Source organism: Miniopterus schreibersii (genome assembly GCF_964146895.1).
Source record: "Miniopterus schreibersii genome assembly, chromosome: 22".
Classification (NCBI taxonomy): domain Eukaryota; kingdom Metazoa; phylum Chordata; class Mammalia; order Chiroptera; family Miniopteridae; genus Miniopterus; species Miniopterus schreibersii.
Window position 1 is genome coordinate 3,896,664 of NC_138124.1, and position 15,229 is coordinate 3,911,892.

A 15,229-nucleotide genomic window follows, 5' to 3' on the forward strand; every position below is an offset into this window, starting at 1 on the left:
GTGGTTTCCAGAGATGTTCTCTAGGAGAGAGAAGGACCCGAAGAGAACACAGGGAGGGAGAGCAGGAAAGGACACACAGCCCACCCGCCGCCCCGCTGCCGAGGGCCCACACCATGCGGCAGACTGGGACTTGTTGTTGATGCAGAGACACAACAACAAAATCACTAGTCTTCCAGATGGGGCTGGCCGGCCACGTCCATCCCCGCTGTTCCCCAGAGGCGCTGGGGACCTGGGGCTGTCCTCCCCACCCCCGAATCCTCTATAGCCCCTGCTCAGCACCGGGGGGAGGGAGTGTAGCATACTTCTTTTAATACGGAGATTTTATTTTTGAAAGAAGGCAGGTGGTGGGTGGCCCACTTCTCTGCTCTTCATCAATGGTAAAGAGCTACTATCATGGGGAAGGGAACAAAGGAAGAGCTCCAGGTAAGGGTGACCCCTTATCTAGCAGGTACTCCCCATCCCAGTGCTTATTGAGCCACAGCTCAGAATGGAGAGGGGGTGCTGGGCAGCAGACAGAAAGAGGAAAGGGGGAAGTGGCTGTGGGCTGCAGGGAGGGTGGGATCCGGTCCCTGCACCCCCTGTCCTCCCCCCACCCCGCAGGCCCGGTGCTGGGCTGCCTGGTTAATTTCCCCAGCCCAGGGTGGACGGGGGAGAGGCAGGGCCCCTCGGCCTGGGCCAGCCTCTAATTGCACTAGCAGGGCATATCCGCTTCTTAATTAGCAAACGCCACAATATCCTGGTGGCTCAGAGAGCACGGCCCTAATTGTGTTTCTGCAGCAGCTGAAGGATAATTACCCTCCCCTATTGGTGCTGCTTTTAATTTTTTTCTCTTTTTAATTGAAAACTCTTCCTCTGTGGCCCAGCCCAGCACCCTTCTGTTTGTTCTCTCCATCCAGAGTGGGCAAGGGTTTGCCTGGAGACTTAGAGGGGGGACAGGGAGCCCACTGGCGGTACCCAGCCCCTTTCAGCCGTCAGCCCCAGACAGGTAGGCCTGAGAGAGAAAGCCCGAGAAGTTCTCCTGTGAGGGGTGTTTGGGAGAGGCACTCCCCAGGAGGCTAAGACCCCCTTTCCTCCACTCCCAGGTGGGGTTCTAGCTCTTCAACTCCAAGCTTGGGGAGCTGAGGACCTCCCCCACCTCATCTAACCAAGGAATGGAGAGGAACTTGTCTTTTATTTCTTTTAAAATGAAAAGAATAGTAGCCTGTACCTCCTTGGCACTGTTGAGAAAGAGCTAGGGCATCACCTTGGGTATACGGTTCAGGGACAAGGCCCTGAGTGCTGATCATAGAGAACCAGGCTAAGTAAGGTTCAAGGTGTTAACCAGAGGAGTTAGGACCCTAGGTGTTCTGGGAAAAGTGGCCTTGCTCAGGGGGCTCTCCCTTAAACTTCTAGGTGGTCATGGGTAAGCTAAAAGGTGTTACACAGTGAGTTTGGACAGAATCCCGCTCATTGTTATATGCCAACGTCCAGCACAGAGCCTGGCAAAGAGACGGACTTAACAGGGAGAGAAGGGTCGTGAGGCGTGGGCACAATAAATCCATTCTCGCTGGCTTTTTCCTGGCAGGACCAATGAAGATGCGCTTGAGCCTGACAGGGGCCCCGGCTGTCTAAAATTCTTGAACTCTGGGGTCTATGTGGGCTGGGGGAAGATGCTAGGAAATGTACCTTGAAAAAAATGAGCCCACCAACTCCCTCTCCCCGCTTGTAGTTTCTTTCCTCTGAATTTAGAGCCATCCCCTTGGCAACGCTTGTTTCCATGGTTCCCTCCGTGACAGTGATCCCCAAGCCCCTCCTCTCTTTTTCTTCCTGACAGTAATGGGTGATAGGGATCCTCAGTGCGGCCACTCCACATAACCATGGTAACAATTAACTGAGCCTTCATTTATCTTTTGTGAAGAGAGCTGAGGATTATGAAGTATTTGGAAGGCAGAGGTGGGGGAGGGTCCCAGGCGAGGGCTGTCATTATCCTAAAGAGGAAGTTACGAGACTTCTAATACTAGCCCATAAGAGTCAGTTCAGACATTTGTTGAGCCCTTACCTTAAGCATGACCAAGCTCTAGGAAATCAAAAGTGTGCAAGACACAAACCCTAATATCGAAGGGCTTACAGTGTAGCACTGGGGCACATGGTCCCACCGAAACCCTGGCACAGATGGGGCCCTTCAAGCAGGTGGCTCTGGATAGCACCATCATGGTCAAGCACCTACCTGTCCACTCCCAGGATCCCCTGCAGCCAAGAACCAAGACAGGGCTGACCAAGGGGGGTCTGTACTCACATGAGGGTTCCTCCAGGGTTGTTGTCGGGGATCTTCTGTCTTAGATGCGCCTTCCTTTTAGAGAGGAGTAGACTAATGCCAGCCTCCCTAAATAGGGCAGGTAGAAAGAAAACACCTGCCCTGCCCACCTCCAGTGCTGCGAGGGACCCGGATGGTCTCCGGTCCCAGAGATCTCCATCGCGTACCTGCCACATCCTGGGAGGGATGGGCCTGCCCCTACGCTGAATGAGGGGGCCCTCGTCTCCATTCATCCAGCTTTTCTACTTGTGGATGAAAGTGCAGGCCAGAAGGGTAGCTGTGAAGAATTAAAATAGAAACAAACAAACAAAACCACCAGGGGACACCAGAGCCCAGCAGAGTGAATCCAAAAGCTGAGATCCCTGTTTGGCATAGATACAACACCACTCTTCCTTCTTTCAGCGTCCCATCCTCACCCCCGCGCCCCCAAAGCTGTTACAGGATCCCCGAGGGTGGAGCCCAGTTCTGTACTTCCAGACAAGTGACCCGGGTCCTGGATCCTTGGTGGGCTGCTACCAGCCACTTGCCCTGACTTGGAAAGAGAATCATGGTGTATTATAAAATGGAAACAACCACCACCCACAGAACAATGTATTACTCAGGTATGTTCAAGGAAGTTGCAAATAACAAGGTAGCAACATTTATTCTTACAAATCCAGTGTAATCAGACTCGCTACAGCTAGTCCCAGACCCTGCAGTCAGTCCGGGCGCCCTGCTCGCTCTGCTAGTCAGAAAGGGGTAAATGGCATCCTCTGATTGGCTGGCGCGGGATACACACCGACCAATGGGAGAAGGCTGCTCCCTTTCTGGCCCAATCAGATCTCAGTTCTCTTCTTGAAAGGAAAGCAGACTCTTTGTCTATAAGGAAAATGAGCAGAAAGGGAATAATCTTTTTTTTTTTTTTTTTTAAAGCCACTGTTGCTATGGGACATTCCTGATGTGATGGGCGGCAGGGGTTCATAAAAGAAGGCACTTCTTTGGGGAGAAACGTACGAAAGCACAGCAGCTGTCTGGTCTGGACTAAAAAGTTTCTATAGTAACATGAGAGGGAAAAAACATTTTAATGTAAATCTCCCCCCAATTTTTTTTTTTTGGCCTTCAACTGAGATTGAAATTATGATAAAAAAAATACATATATATTTTTGTATTAGCAATATATATATATATTTTATAGTTTAATATATGTATTAGCAATATATATCTATCGATATATCCATCTATCAATCATCTATCATCTATATCATCTATCTATTATCTATATCTATCATCTATCTATCATCTATCAATCATCTATATCATCTATCATCTATATCAATCTATCATCTATCAATCATCTATCATCTATCTATCATCTATCTATCTGGCATTAGCAATAGGTGAGGGACAGTGTGGTGGAGAGAAGAGGCGGGCGGAGCGTGTGCACTGGTGCGGGCGTCCCGGGCAAGCATGGGCTAGTTGCACTGGGAACAGGTCGCCTTTTGGGTGCCGTCCAGGGGCAGCGCGGCCTAAAGCAGGGTTTTGTTTGGAAAGAGAGATTTCCCGGCTCTTAAGAAGTATTCTAGATGGGTGAGTACACAGGACACAGGTGGTTCTATCACCTTATTAACACCCCCCCCCGCCCCCCGCTAAAATCATCCTGGGACGGGGCCGCTGCCTCGGGAGACTGATGACCGGAATGATCCCGCAGCCCCGACACTACAGATGAGCCCGGGAGGCAAGGCTGACAGGCGGGAGCGCGGTCGGTGCTTGTCAGTCGAGGGGAAAGGGAAAGATCAGAGGGCTGGAAGCTTGAAAGGCTGTATTTGCTAATTATGAAGGCGGTGCTGGCGAGGAAGAGAAGCCCCCCCCCACCCCCCCCCCACCCCCCGCAATGAGGAACCACGGCCAAGCCAGGACGCCTTTTGAACAATTTCCTGCCCCCCCCCCGTGTTCACCTGGGTAGAGCAAATGTGTTTCTCTCATGTAAAGGGGGGGGGAAGGGGGTGGGGACCAATCCCTCCATCTAAAGAAAGGGCTCAACGAACAATAAAAACCCTTAATAGTAAATGCGGGGAAAGGGCGGCGTGGGACCCAGTGGCGCCTCTGAAGGGCGGGGAGAGGGTGCGGAGGGTGGCGCTGGTAGCTGCTTCACCGAGCACCTGGAGTTAAAGGAGAAATCCAGCCCAGCAGATACTTTAAAGAATCAAGGTGCTCGCGCGTAATTAGCGGCCAGAGCCCCTCCATTCACTGTAACCAAGGCAACAGGAAGCTGAGGGCGGTTGCCTGGTAACCGCGCTCCTGCGCCTGGGTCCCGCGGGCTCTCCTCCTGCCCGCCTCCGTTAGCCCGTTTGTGATAAGGTGCCCCCTCCTCGGCGGCTTTTTTCCTCCCGGGCAAGGCAGGCATTCTGTTCCTCCTACAAAGGGCAACCCGGGCTCCTTCGGCTAAAAATGCGGACCTCGGTGTCTGCTTCGGACAGATTTCATCTACGCCCAGATAAAATAGGCTGCTTATTTGGGCCTCAGTATCTTTTCCCTCCACCCCACGCCTCGAAGGCGTACGGAGACTGCAGGGACAGGGAGAGGAGGAGGAACGGGGGCACGGAGAGGGCGGGCACGACTTGCACAGCACGCGGGGCCCGGGGACCCGGGCGGAGCCACTGTGCCGCCTGCCCGCGCGCACCGCTTCCAGGCGCGCGCCTCTGTGCCCCTCGGCCCCGGTATTCCAGGGGAGTTAGAGTGCCCTGCAAGGACCCGACACCGAACCCCTGGAGAAAGAGCGAAGATGACCCCCCGGTTGCTCACCTCGCGGCCTCCTCCGCGTGGGGTCTGAGGGCCCGTGGGCGCGAGCCGCGTGGGGCTCGGCTGCGCTTCCGCGCGCAGAGCGCGCCCTGGGCGCTCTCCGGCCGTGGCGCTGTCCAGCCTCTGGTGCTGAAGCTGGAGGCTCAGATTCGTTGTGGAGGGGCCCTGGTGACCTTCAGCACCAACTCTGAGCCCCGAGGTAGGGACCCTTAGAGCAGACGCTTTGTCCGCCTGGGGTGAGAAGGACGTCTTTGCACCAGATGCACTTTTTTTTTTTCCCCCAGCAGACTGGGCTCCCTCCGGGGCGCCATCCCCCCGACTCCCCTTACCCCTCCCCGCGTTAGTGGAGTTACTTGCCGCAATAGCAGAGGGTAGGAAGAGCCCTTTGCACTGGGATGATTACCCGGTTGCCTCCCGGCACTTCCCACGCTTCTCCTGCCCTGGGCGCTCTGGGCGTCAGCAGGCACAGTCCGGGACTCCAGGCGCTCCGGTCTTGCGGCGGGTCCTGGCGGGCAAGGAAGGGAGGGAGGCCTGGAGCACCCCACCCGCCGCCTTCCCGCCGCACCTGGGATCTGACGAGCGGGCCGCGCGGGAGACGAGGCGGCGGCGGGCTCGGGGAGGCTGGGCCCCGACGGCGCGCGCGCTCGGGGCTGCGGGGCTGCCCATCGCGAGGGAGCCCGACCGGGACAGACAAACGGCAAGCGGGTCTTGGCATCGCCGCGCGGGCGGGCCCGAGGACTAGACGCCCCACAACTGGAGCGGGCCGCGCACCCCGTCGGAGCGCTCAGCGCTGGGCTGCGGAGCCCCCGCCCTCTTCGCAGGCGCCCTCCCCGCCTCCCCTCCTCTCGGTGACTTTGGCAGATGCCGAGCCCCGCCGCCCCCTTCTCCCCCGGGCTCAGGCTCGAGAATCCCAGCTCCCGTCGGCTGCGCCTCCAACCCCGAGCCCTTGGCCTGGGGGGCCCTGGCCCCGACTTTCTACCTGGCACGGGTCGCCACCGCCCGGGAGGGAGACGGCGCTCTCCACTTCTTTCTGGAATAAAGTCCCTCGCCAGCCCTCCCTGGGCTCCCGCGTCTCCAGCCAGAGCTGCAGAGTAGGACCGGGGCCGGGGGTGGGGTGGGGTGGGGTGGGGTGGGGGTGAAGGAGATATTGTGTTAGGCACCCCCGAATCCTTGCCTCTCTGCTGTGTCCGGAGCGCTGGCGGCGCTGCGAGGGCGCGAAGGCGGGTCCAGGCCCCGGCGAGGTCCTCCTGCTGCGGGCGCAGTCGCTGGGCTGCGGGGGCCGGGGGACGGCGGCTGCTTTAAAGCCGAGACCAACCCGCGGGTGGCCTGTCAGGGCCAGGGACGTCGGTGACGTCATGCAGAAGGCCCGCGGAGCGGGGAAGTGGGGGTGTCACCGCGCTTCACATCAAAAGTCCCCTGTGGCCATGGCAACACTGGGGACGCCCGCGCGCCCGCAGCTCGCCGCCTTTTCTCTCTCCGGGATCCAGAGCTGCGCCGGGGCAGAAGCCGCAGTCAATTCAGCTTTAGTGCCTACTCCAGACCTACCCTCGGGGAGGGGGCGCTGGAGCTAGTCCAGGGTCCTCCTCTCTGTCCCGTGCCCGGGTTCAGGGGGGCAGGAGAGGGGCTGTCTCACCCCAGGGAGACTCCCAGCGGGTGAGCAGGCAGACGCCTTGATTCCCACGGGGACAGTCCCTATAGCTCCCCTTGCTTGCCCATCATGGGGCGGGGGAGACAAATGTAAACGTCTACCTTACACCATATTCCAAAATGTACTCCAGATGGATCACAGGCCTAAATGTAAGAGCTAAAACTGCAAACCTCTTAGAAGAAAACATAGGGGTAAGTCTTTGTGAACTTAGATTAGGCAAAGATTTCTAAAATACGGCTCTTAAGGCACAAGCAACCAAAGAAAAATAGACAAATTGGATTTAATAACAATTAACTTTTGTGTTTCAAAGGACACTAGCAAGAAAATGAAAAAACAAAACATCCCCCTTCCCCCCCCACCTGCAGAATGGGAGAAAATATTTGCAAATCATGTATCTGGCAAGGGCCTAGGATCCCTAAAGGACTTTCACAACTCAATAATAAAAAGAACAATGTTTAAAAATGGGCAGAGGATTTGCCCAGAAAGTGCACAGATAGCCAGCAAGCACATGAAAAGATGCTCAGGTTCGTGAGGACTCAGTAGGGGAACCTAAATCAAAGCCACAATGAGACGCACCCACCACGGTGGCTACAATTTTAAAAGTGAACAGTAACAAGTGGAACAAGGCTGTGGAGAAATTGGAGCCCTCAAATGACGCTAGCAGGACAGCTTTGCTGTCCCTCAAAATGTTAACTAGAGTTCCCCTGTGACCCAGCAGTTCCAAGCTTAGATGTATATTCAGCTTAACTGAAAACATATGTTCACACAAAGAACTTGTACACAGATGTTCATAGCAGAATTATTCATAAAGTGGAAGGAACCAAATGTCCATCAACTGATAGATCTATGAGTAAACAATGGTGGTATGTCCATATAATGGAATATTATTCAGCCATAAAAAAGGGCTGAAGTATTGATACATGCTACAACATGGATGGACCTTGAAGACGTTGTGCTAAGTGAAAGAAGCCATTTGCAAAAGGTGATTCCATTTATACGAAATTATTCCCAGAATAGGAAAATCCATAGCGACAAAGAGCAGATTAGTAGTTTCGAGGGACTAGAGGGAGGGGACAATAGGGAGTGACTGCTAATGGGTGCGTGGGGGATGAAAATGTTCTGGAATTAGATAGTGATGGTGAATGCACGACCTTGTGACCAGACTAAAAATCACCTGCACCAGGTTGTTTGATGATAGAAATTGATGTTTGGCTTTGGGGAGCCCTTCAACGTCTGTGTCCCAGGTTCTCTTTACTCAGTGGGGATGGTGACTCTTCTTTTTCTACCTGATTGGGTTTTGGTGAACATCACATCCGCTCACACACAAGAGAGCACTTTAAAAACTGTCAATTCTGCCTAATGCTGATACTATTGTTGTCACAGAAAATGAAATGGCGAAAACATAATGAACTAAGAACGGCTCGACCCGAGATTTACAACGGAGGCCCACACTAATTTCGAATTAGGTTATCGATAAAGAGAAGGTACTCAATTTCCCCTTCATGTGTCCCCAGGGTGTTCTCAGCCATGCAGATAAAGGCCGCTTGCCCGGGGAGGTGGGTGAGAAGGTCCTGGGCTGGACTGTGAGCATTAATCACTCCCTTGGCAGCCTCCCAGGCTATCCATCAGAGGAGCCTGTTAGTGGAAAATGGCAGAGGCGGCCACTGAAGGCAGCTTGTAGAGTGATCAGTTATTCTGTCAAAAAGGCAAAATCATTTGAGAGAGATTACAGGTGAGTTCTTGGCATTCCTGGGACGAGAAGTCCTGCCAGACTTTCCTCTGAGCAGCTCATCTTGTCCTGCCCTTGGGAAGGAAATTGATGAGTTAGTTAATATGCACAGAACATGCGGCCCTGGCCCACCGACTGCTTATGATCCACACTATTATTACTAAAACGATCTCAGCCTTTCAGCTAGATTGGGAGAAACCTATTTCCTGGGGGAAATCTTGATAAAATCATTGTTTGCCTACCATCAGGTGGAAATCTTGTTAAGTGCTCCAAGGACCTTGGTTTTATGGAATTGTGTTCCACAGCCTGTGGCAGCCTTGGCTAGGATTTCATTCTAAAATAACATTTCCTCTTGGTAAAAAAAAAAAAAAAATGTCTTGTTGCTCCAGGCTCCGGCGCTCAATGACCTTCATGAGTTTCTGACTCGAGGAGACTGAGGGGTGAACTGGAGGTTTGCAATTTATGTCAAGTCCACACACGTATAATCTCTTAGATTTTATATTTCAGAGCAGTATCAGGTTCACAGCAAACCTGATCAGAGATTTCCCCTATCCCCCTGCTTCCACACCTGCATTGCCTCCCGCTACCAGCACCCCCGCCAGATGTCACAGTCTATCAACACCCCACCAGAGTGGCACGTTTGTTACAATCAATGAACCTGCATCAACACATTGTTCAAGGTTCCTAGTTCGGGGCTTTGGTGGTGTACATTCTATGGGTTTTGGCAAATGTCTAATGACATGAATATCATAAAGAATAGTTTCACCACCCAGAAAATTCTCTGCTCCGCTTGTTCATCCCTCCCTCCCTGCAACACCAGGCAACCACAAATTTTTTTTTATTTTTTTTTACTCTCTCCAGTTTTGCCTTTTCTAAATATCATACGGTTGGAATCATACAATATGTAGACCTTTCCGGTTGGCTTCTTTTGCTCAGTAATATGCTGAATAATATTCCACAGTCTGGATGGACCACCGCTTATTCATTCCATCCCCTTGCTGAAGGACACCTTGTTTTCTTCCAGGTTTGGGCACTTGTGAGTAAAGCTGCTATCACCATCCGTGTGCAGGTTTTTGTGTGAATATAAGCTTTCAACTCACCTGAGTAAATACCAAGTTCGCCACCCTAATTTATAGTTTTACTTAAACTATACTTTGGAGATCATTCCATATTAGTACGCAAAGTGTATCCTCAGTAGTGGCAGAACGTTTCACTGTAAGGGTCCCAGTGTTTAATGAGTCCCCTATTGATGGGTGTTTAGGTAGATTTCGTTCGATCTTTCGATCTCTCGGTGATGTGACAATGCGCTATAGCTTCATATAGGTGCGAGTATTGTAAATTCCTGGAGGTGGAAATGCTAGGAGAGAATATATGCATTGATGATGTCCACAGATATTAACAAATCATTTCCTTATTGAGGCTTTAGCAATTCGCACTCCCAATAGCAATATATGAGAGAGCCCCTTTCCCACACCCTTATTCACATAGTACATCATCAGATTATTTGATCTTTGCCAACCTCGTAGGTGAAAAATGCTATCTCTGTGGAGTATTTTAAAGTAAATTTTATTGCCATTTTAAATCATAAGTGTACAAATCATAAGTGCCCATCTCCATTCATTTTCACAAAGTGAATTCAGCACCCAGACCGAGAGAGAGAATTTCACCAGCATCGCTCCCCTGGCTCCCTTCCCCTCAAGGTAACCGTGGTCCCAGCTCTTAACATCTTCAGTTAGTTAGGTCTGTTTGTGAACGTTGTGTAATCGTCCCATATTTCCTCTTTTTTTAACTCAACCTCTCAGTGTAGTCTTATTTTTGCAAATAATTTTATTACTGGTTTCTAAGAGATCTTTTTACAGGGTGTCCCAAAAACGTGCATCCACACTGTAACAGCTGGTAGCTCAGTTCTGAAAATGAAATGTATTTTAATAAACAGGGCCTTTATAATTATTCAAAGTGTGTGTGTACATTTTTGGGGGACGCCCTATGTATTAGGAAACTAGCCCCTCTGTCTGAATTATAAGTTGCAAACATTTTCCCCCAGTTTATTCTTTGCTTTTCGTGGTTTTGCCACATAGAATTTTTTTTTTTTAATTCTTAGGTGATTGGCTGTATTAGTTTTGAGGGTTTCTGAGGTTTGTGTCATATTTTTTTGTTATTTTTTTTCTTTTCTTATATTTATTTTTTTTCAAACTCTTGAGTCAAGGGTTGACTTTCACTAGATCACAGTGAGGGAGCCGCTGGTCTTATGTCATTTTTAGAAAGGTTTTCTATGCAGAGATTTTTTTTTTTAAATTACTCATAATTGATCTAGTTTTTGTTTGCATTTAAATCTTCAAACCAACTGGTCGTCTTTCATTTCTAAATAAATTGTAATTTGATTCTTTCTCTTAACCTCAGACTTATTTAGGAGGATATTAATTACTTTTTAGGCAGAAAAGATTTTGGTTATCCTTTTAAAATTAGTAATCTTGAATATTATTTCATTGTGTTCAGAGATTGTGGGCTAGTCATGATTTTTTATTTTTAGAATTTGTCTGGTTTTCCTTTGTAGTCTAAGGCACGGTCAGTTTTTGAGACTGTTTCCTGTATGCTGTGTGTGTGTGTGTGTGTGATTTTATTGGATTTTTGTGTGTATTTGTGTCTATAAACATACATGTGTACATATGCAATATACATGTTTTTCTCACTCGTTTTTTAAAATTTACCTTTATTGTTGAAAGTACTACAGACGCCTCCTTTTTACCCCATTGCAATATACATTTATATATGGTCAAGTTTAATTATGTTATCAACCCTTTTACTTTTACCTAGTATCTCATAGACATTGCCAAAATCTTCCACCACATGGATTTATTTATTTTGCCTTGAATTCTATCCATTTTTTTGCTCTGCATATTTCAAAGCCATGCTCTTAAGTGTATAAGGAATCGTGATTTTTATTTAATTTTACACACAAGTTAATACACAGACGCATTTTCATTATTAAAATGCAAACAGTACAGAAACGGCAGTGAGAAAAATCACTCCTCAGCGTTAACATACATTAAAACCATGAGATGCCATTTCCCCAACAGATTGGTGGGGTATTTAGGGATAAGTAGCATTCTGTGAGGGCAGGTTCGGGGGAAAGGTAGAGACGCTCATGTGTCGCAGGTTACAGTGTAACTGGAAAACGTTCTCAGAGCGTTGCCTGACACATGCACAGTAAATCAGGTACAGGAAGGTGCAATAAATGGGGCCCCTCGTTACAAGTGAAATGACTGGGTGTGACATTTAAAAACGTGGTCGATACCACCATGCCACCCACCTACAGAGCTCTAACGACCCTATTAAACCCGTTCAGCTCTGAGTCCCCGTCAGTCCTCCATGGGAGAGACCTACAACCTAAGGCACCGTTTCCTCTCCTGCCCATCAGGGTAGCACAGAGGCCCTGGGTTGTCGGAGATGCTGAGGCATCGGGGTGGCCCCTCTGCAGTGCCCCAGCTCACGAGGGTTTCCCTGGAGACACAATTGCACTGCCCCCCACTCCCAACCGTGTAGTTCCGGCTGGTCAGAAGGTGCAGGGCCACCCGTGGGTTCAGGAACCCTTGAGTGAGCTTCACCTGAAATTCAGACGCCCCTGAAACCTTGCCGTCGCCTTAGGGGCGCTGCTGGAGTGTCCAGATCCTTGACTAGGAGAGTGACACAGGCCTCTGTCTCCATCCCAGACCCCAGGAAATCCCTCTTCCCCAAGGCCCCCCATGTCCCCCTGCCCCTCCCAAAACTCCTCACATTTTCCCTTGTTCTGTGGCTTAATGTTTTGCCAGAGGGAAAAGGCCTTTGCCTACAGGCTGTTCCCTCTTCTGTCCCATCCCAAGGCAAGAAATGGCAAGTCCCGCTCGACCTCTGGAACTGAGGAGGCAGGAAGGGAGCTGAAAGGAAAAACGGATGAATTATGATTTCATAAATTACCCTGCCCTGGTAGTTGTTGTTAGGATATCACTTTAAAGAGAAGAACACTACTTTTTTCTTTCCCGGCTCACTTTGTGTGGGCACCTCCAACACACACGCATGCACACACGCACATGCACACGCACTGCATCTAAAAAGACAGCCGGAGCAGCGGGGGCGCACGCCAGCCAGGCCTTTCTCGCACCTCTCCATGGAGCAGAGGCTCACATTCAATAGCTGCTAACTAGGCTCTGGCCCCGGCCCCTCTCGAGTTTGCCTTTCCTGCAGGATCATCAAGGTTGCCTGGCAACCACCAGCAGGTCGGCCTCTCACTTGGTTTCCTTAGGAAAATGGCGAAGCTCTGTTCCTGTCCCTGGCCAAGCGAGGCCTAATTAGTGTGAACCAGGAATCAATCACGGGGGCTGGGGAGCGGGGGTGCAGGGCTGGGGCACTCCGGGGCCCGTGTGCAAATAACCATCAGCTCTTAATTTTATTCCTTCCCGCCTGCAGGATGGAACCCAGGGCCGGGCAGAGCAAGGACTGAACTTTCTAGGCGCCTGTCTGAGCTACTGTTGAAGGGACCGGGGATCTTCCACCTGAGAAGCTTCTTCGGAGGATGGGACATGATTGTCTTTAAGTATTTGGAGGCTGGGAGTGCAGAGAAGGGTCCGCACTGGTTCTAGTGGGCAGGAGAGGGAAGCACATGTGGGCCCATCGTGAGGCAGTGGTTTGGAAAAGTCACTGGCTCCCAGAGGAAGGGGTTTGTCTTGGGGGCGCGGTGAATTCCCACAGCCCAGGCAGGTGTCCAGTAGGCTGCTGACGTCGTCTTCATTCACCCTGGAAAGCCCAGCCCAAGGGCTCCTGAACCCACAGGTAGGGTTGGAGCCACATTTGCTGTGGCTGCACTGTTGCTGGGGGCACTGAGGGCAGAGTGGGGGTTGAGCTGGTCCCGTGGGACGGAGAGTAGAAAGGATTGACCCACGGGGACACGAACGGGCATAGGTCAAGGGGTGTAAGCAGGACCTGCGCAGTCGGAAGAGGGACTGGAAAATTGTGGCGTGCGTGAGAGGCAGTAGAGGGAGAGAAGCTGGTACCAAGTGACTTTGAAGCTCCTTTCAGATGTGGGGTGTGTCAAGCTAAGGTGAGGACAGGGAAGCAGGAGACGCGGGCTCCTGAGGGACCGGCTGTTACAGTGACCAGTGCTGCCATTGAGTGTGCATCTGCGGATGTACTGGGTGCTTTCCACTTAATTGTCTCCGATCATCACCGCAGCTGGTAAAGCAAGGACGTTATCAATACAACCTTCCCTTTACAGGTGAGGAAACAGGCACAGAGAGGCCAACTGACTTGCCCAGAGTGACTCAGGAAACAGCAGAGTCAAGATGCAAATACAGCCCTGGCCGGGGAGCTCAGTTGGTTAGAGCATCGCCCCCATACACTAGGGTTGCAGGTTCCATCTCTAGTCAGGGCACGTGTAAGAAGCAACCAATGAAGGCATCAGGGAGTGGGACAGGCAAATCCATGTTTCTCTCTCTCTTGCTCTCTCAAATCAATTAAAAAAAAAAAAGATTCAAGTATAGATGTGCCCTCTCCAAATTTCACTTCTTTCCACCTTGCGGCTGTCGTCCCCTCGACCCCCTCCCAGCAGGCAGGAATCCGGGTACAATTGTGCACATACCCCCGGGGCCCTTGGTTGTGGGGTGAGGTGTTAAACCCGAGAGCTTCGCATCAATCAGCTCTGCATTTCCTTTTTTTAAATAGATTTTTTTCTTTTAGATTTATAACTAGAGGGATAATATATAGAGAGCACATGCATAAAGGACATGTAAGTGTGCGCTGGGTGACGTTTGACACATGCGCATAGGCCAGGATGCAGGACGTTTCCCGCAGCCCCGATTGTTTTCTTAACACCAGTCAGAACGCTATTGGAACAGCTAAGTATATACGTTAGCTGGGCCATGTGCCACTAGACAGAGCCTAACAGGACTTGCTAACATAGGTACTGGGCTTTCTCCCCAAATGCTGTGGTTTCCAGAGCCCAGGACAGGCGGGGCGAGAGATTGCACAGCCGATTAGCTAGCTCCTGGAGCTCAGCGTTTGAGATGATTGATGGTCCCGGGCCGCTGATAGGGAGAGAGGGCTGCGTTGTTTAAACTCTGCCCCTCCAGCCCCCGACGACACTGCTCTGTTTTCTCAGTGGGCTCAGAATCAACCAGTGTGTAAAGCACCAGAGGCCTTAGACAGGCCCCACCCAGCACATGTCACTGCTAGAGACCTGTCTCTTCACAAGGTCAAAGAAGCATTTCTGAAATGTCACCTTCGAACACAGAAATCTGCCCTTGGCACTTTGGCGGGGGGTGGGGGAAGGGGAGGGATTCATTCTTGCTGGCAAGTATTCGGGACCCCTGCAGCCTGTTTTTGAAGAGGTGGGCAAGGAGGCCTGGGTGGCCCTGTCCAGAGGACGAAAGTGCCAGATGGCAGGGCAGGTGTTCAGCCAACTCAACAACCTTATCAGATGCCCGAGGGGCCCAGCCCCCAGCAGACAGTAATGTTTTGTGAAGGTGGCAGGGGGAGGCGTCCCCACTCCTCGCTGCCCTCCTCCCGTCTCTTTAACCTGCCCGTATTGGTGAGAAGGCCATCCCCAGGTTCTTAGCAGCTGACTGCCTTCAGAAGATCCCCACGCTTTTCTTTCTGTCGAATTTCCTCCCTCAGTCCCTTACTCCAGTCGAACTGAAGACAGGTTCTCATCTTGCTCTGTGTCCCCTCCCTGCGCCCGCCACCCCCAGTGCAGAGCCAGGCGACCTGTGCGTAGAAGGTGCTCACCTAAGGGGCTTGGGAGACAGCAGCA

The 15,229-nt window shown here is 51.2% G+C and overlaps 1 protein-coding gene across 3 annotated transcripts in view; it reads left to right on the forward strand.

The window, feature by feature from the left end:
* LOC308550572 (protein FAM169B-like) overlaps positions 1-13,936 on the forward strand; it is a 69,642-nt gene extending 55,706 nt beyond the window's left edge. For all 3 annotated transcript variants that reach the window (XM_081124526.1, XM_081124527.1, XM_081124528.1), the window contains one exon: positions 12,892-13,936. The gene's annotated coding sequence lies outside the window, so the exon portion shown is untranslated. The remainder of the gene's footprint in view (positions 1-12,891) is intronic.
* Positions 13,937-15,229: the final 1,293 nt, after the last annotated feature.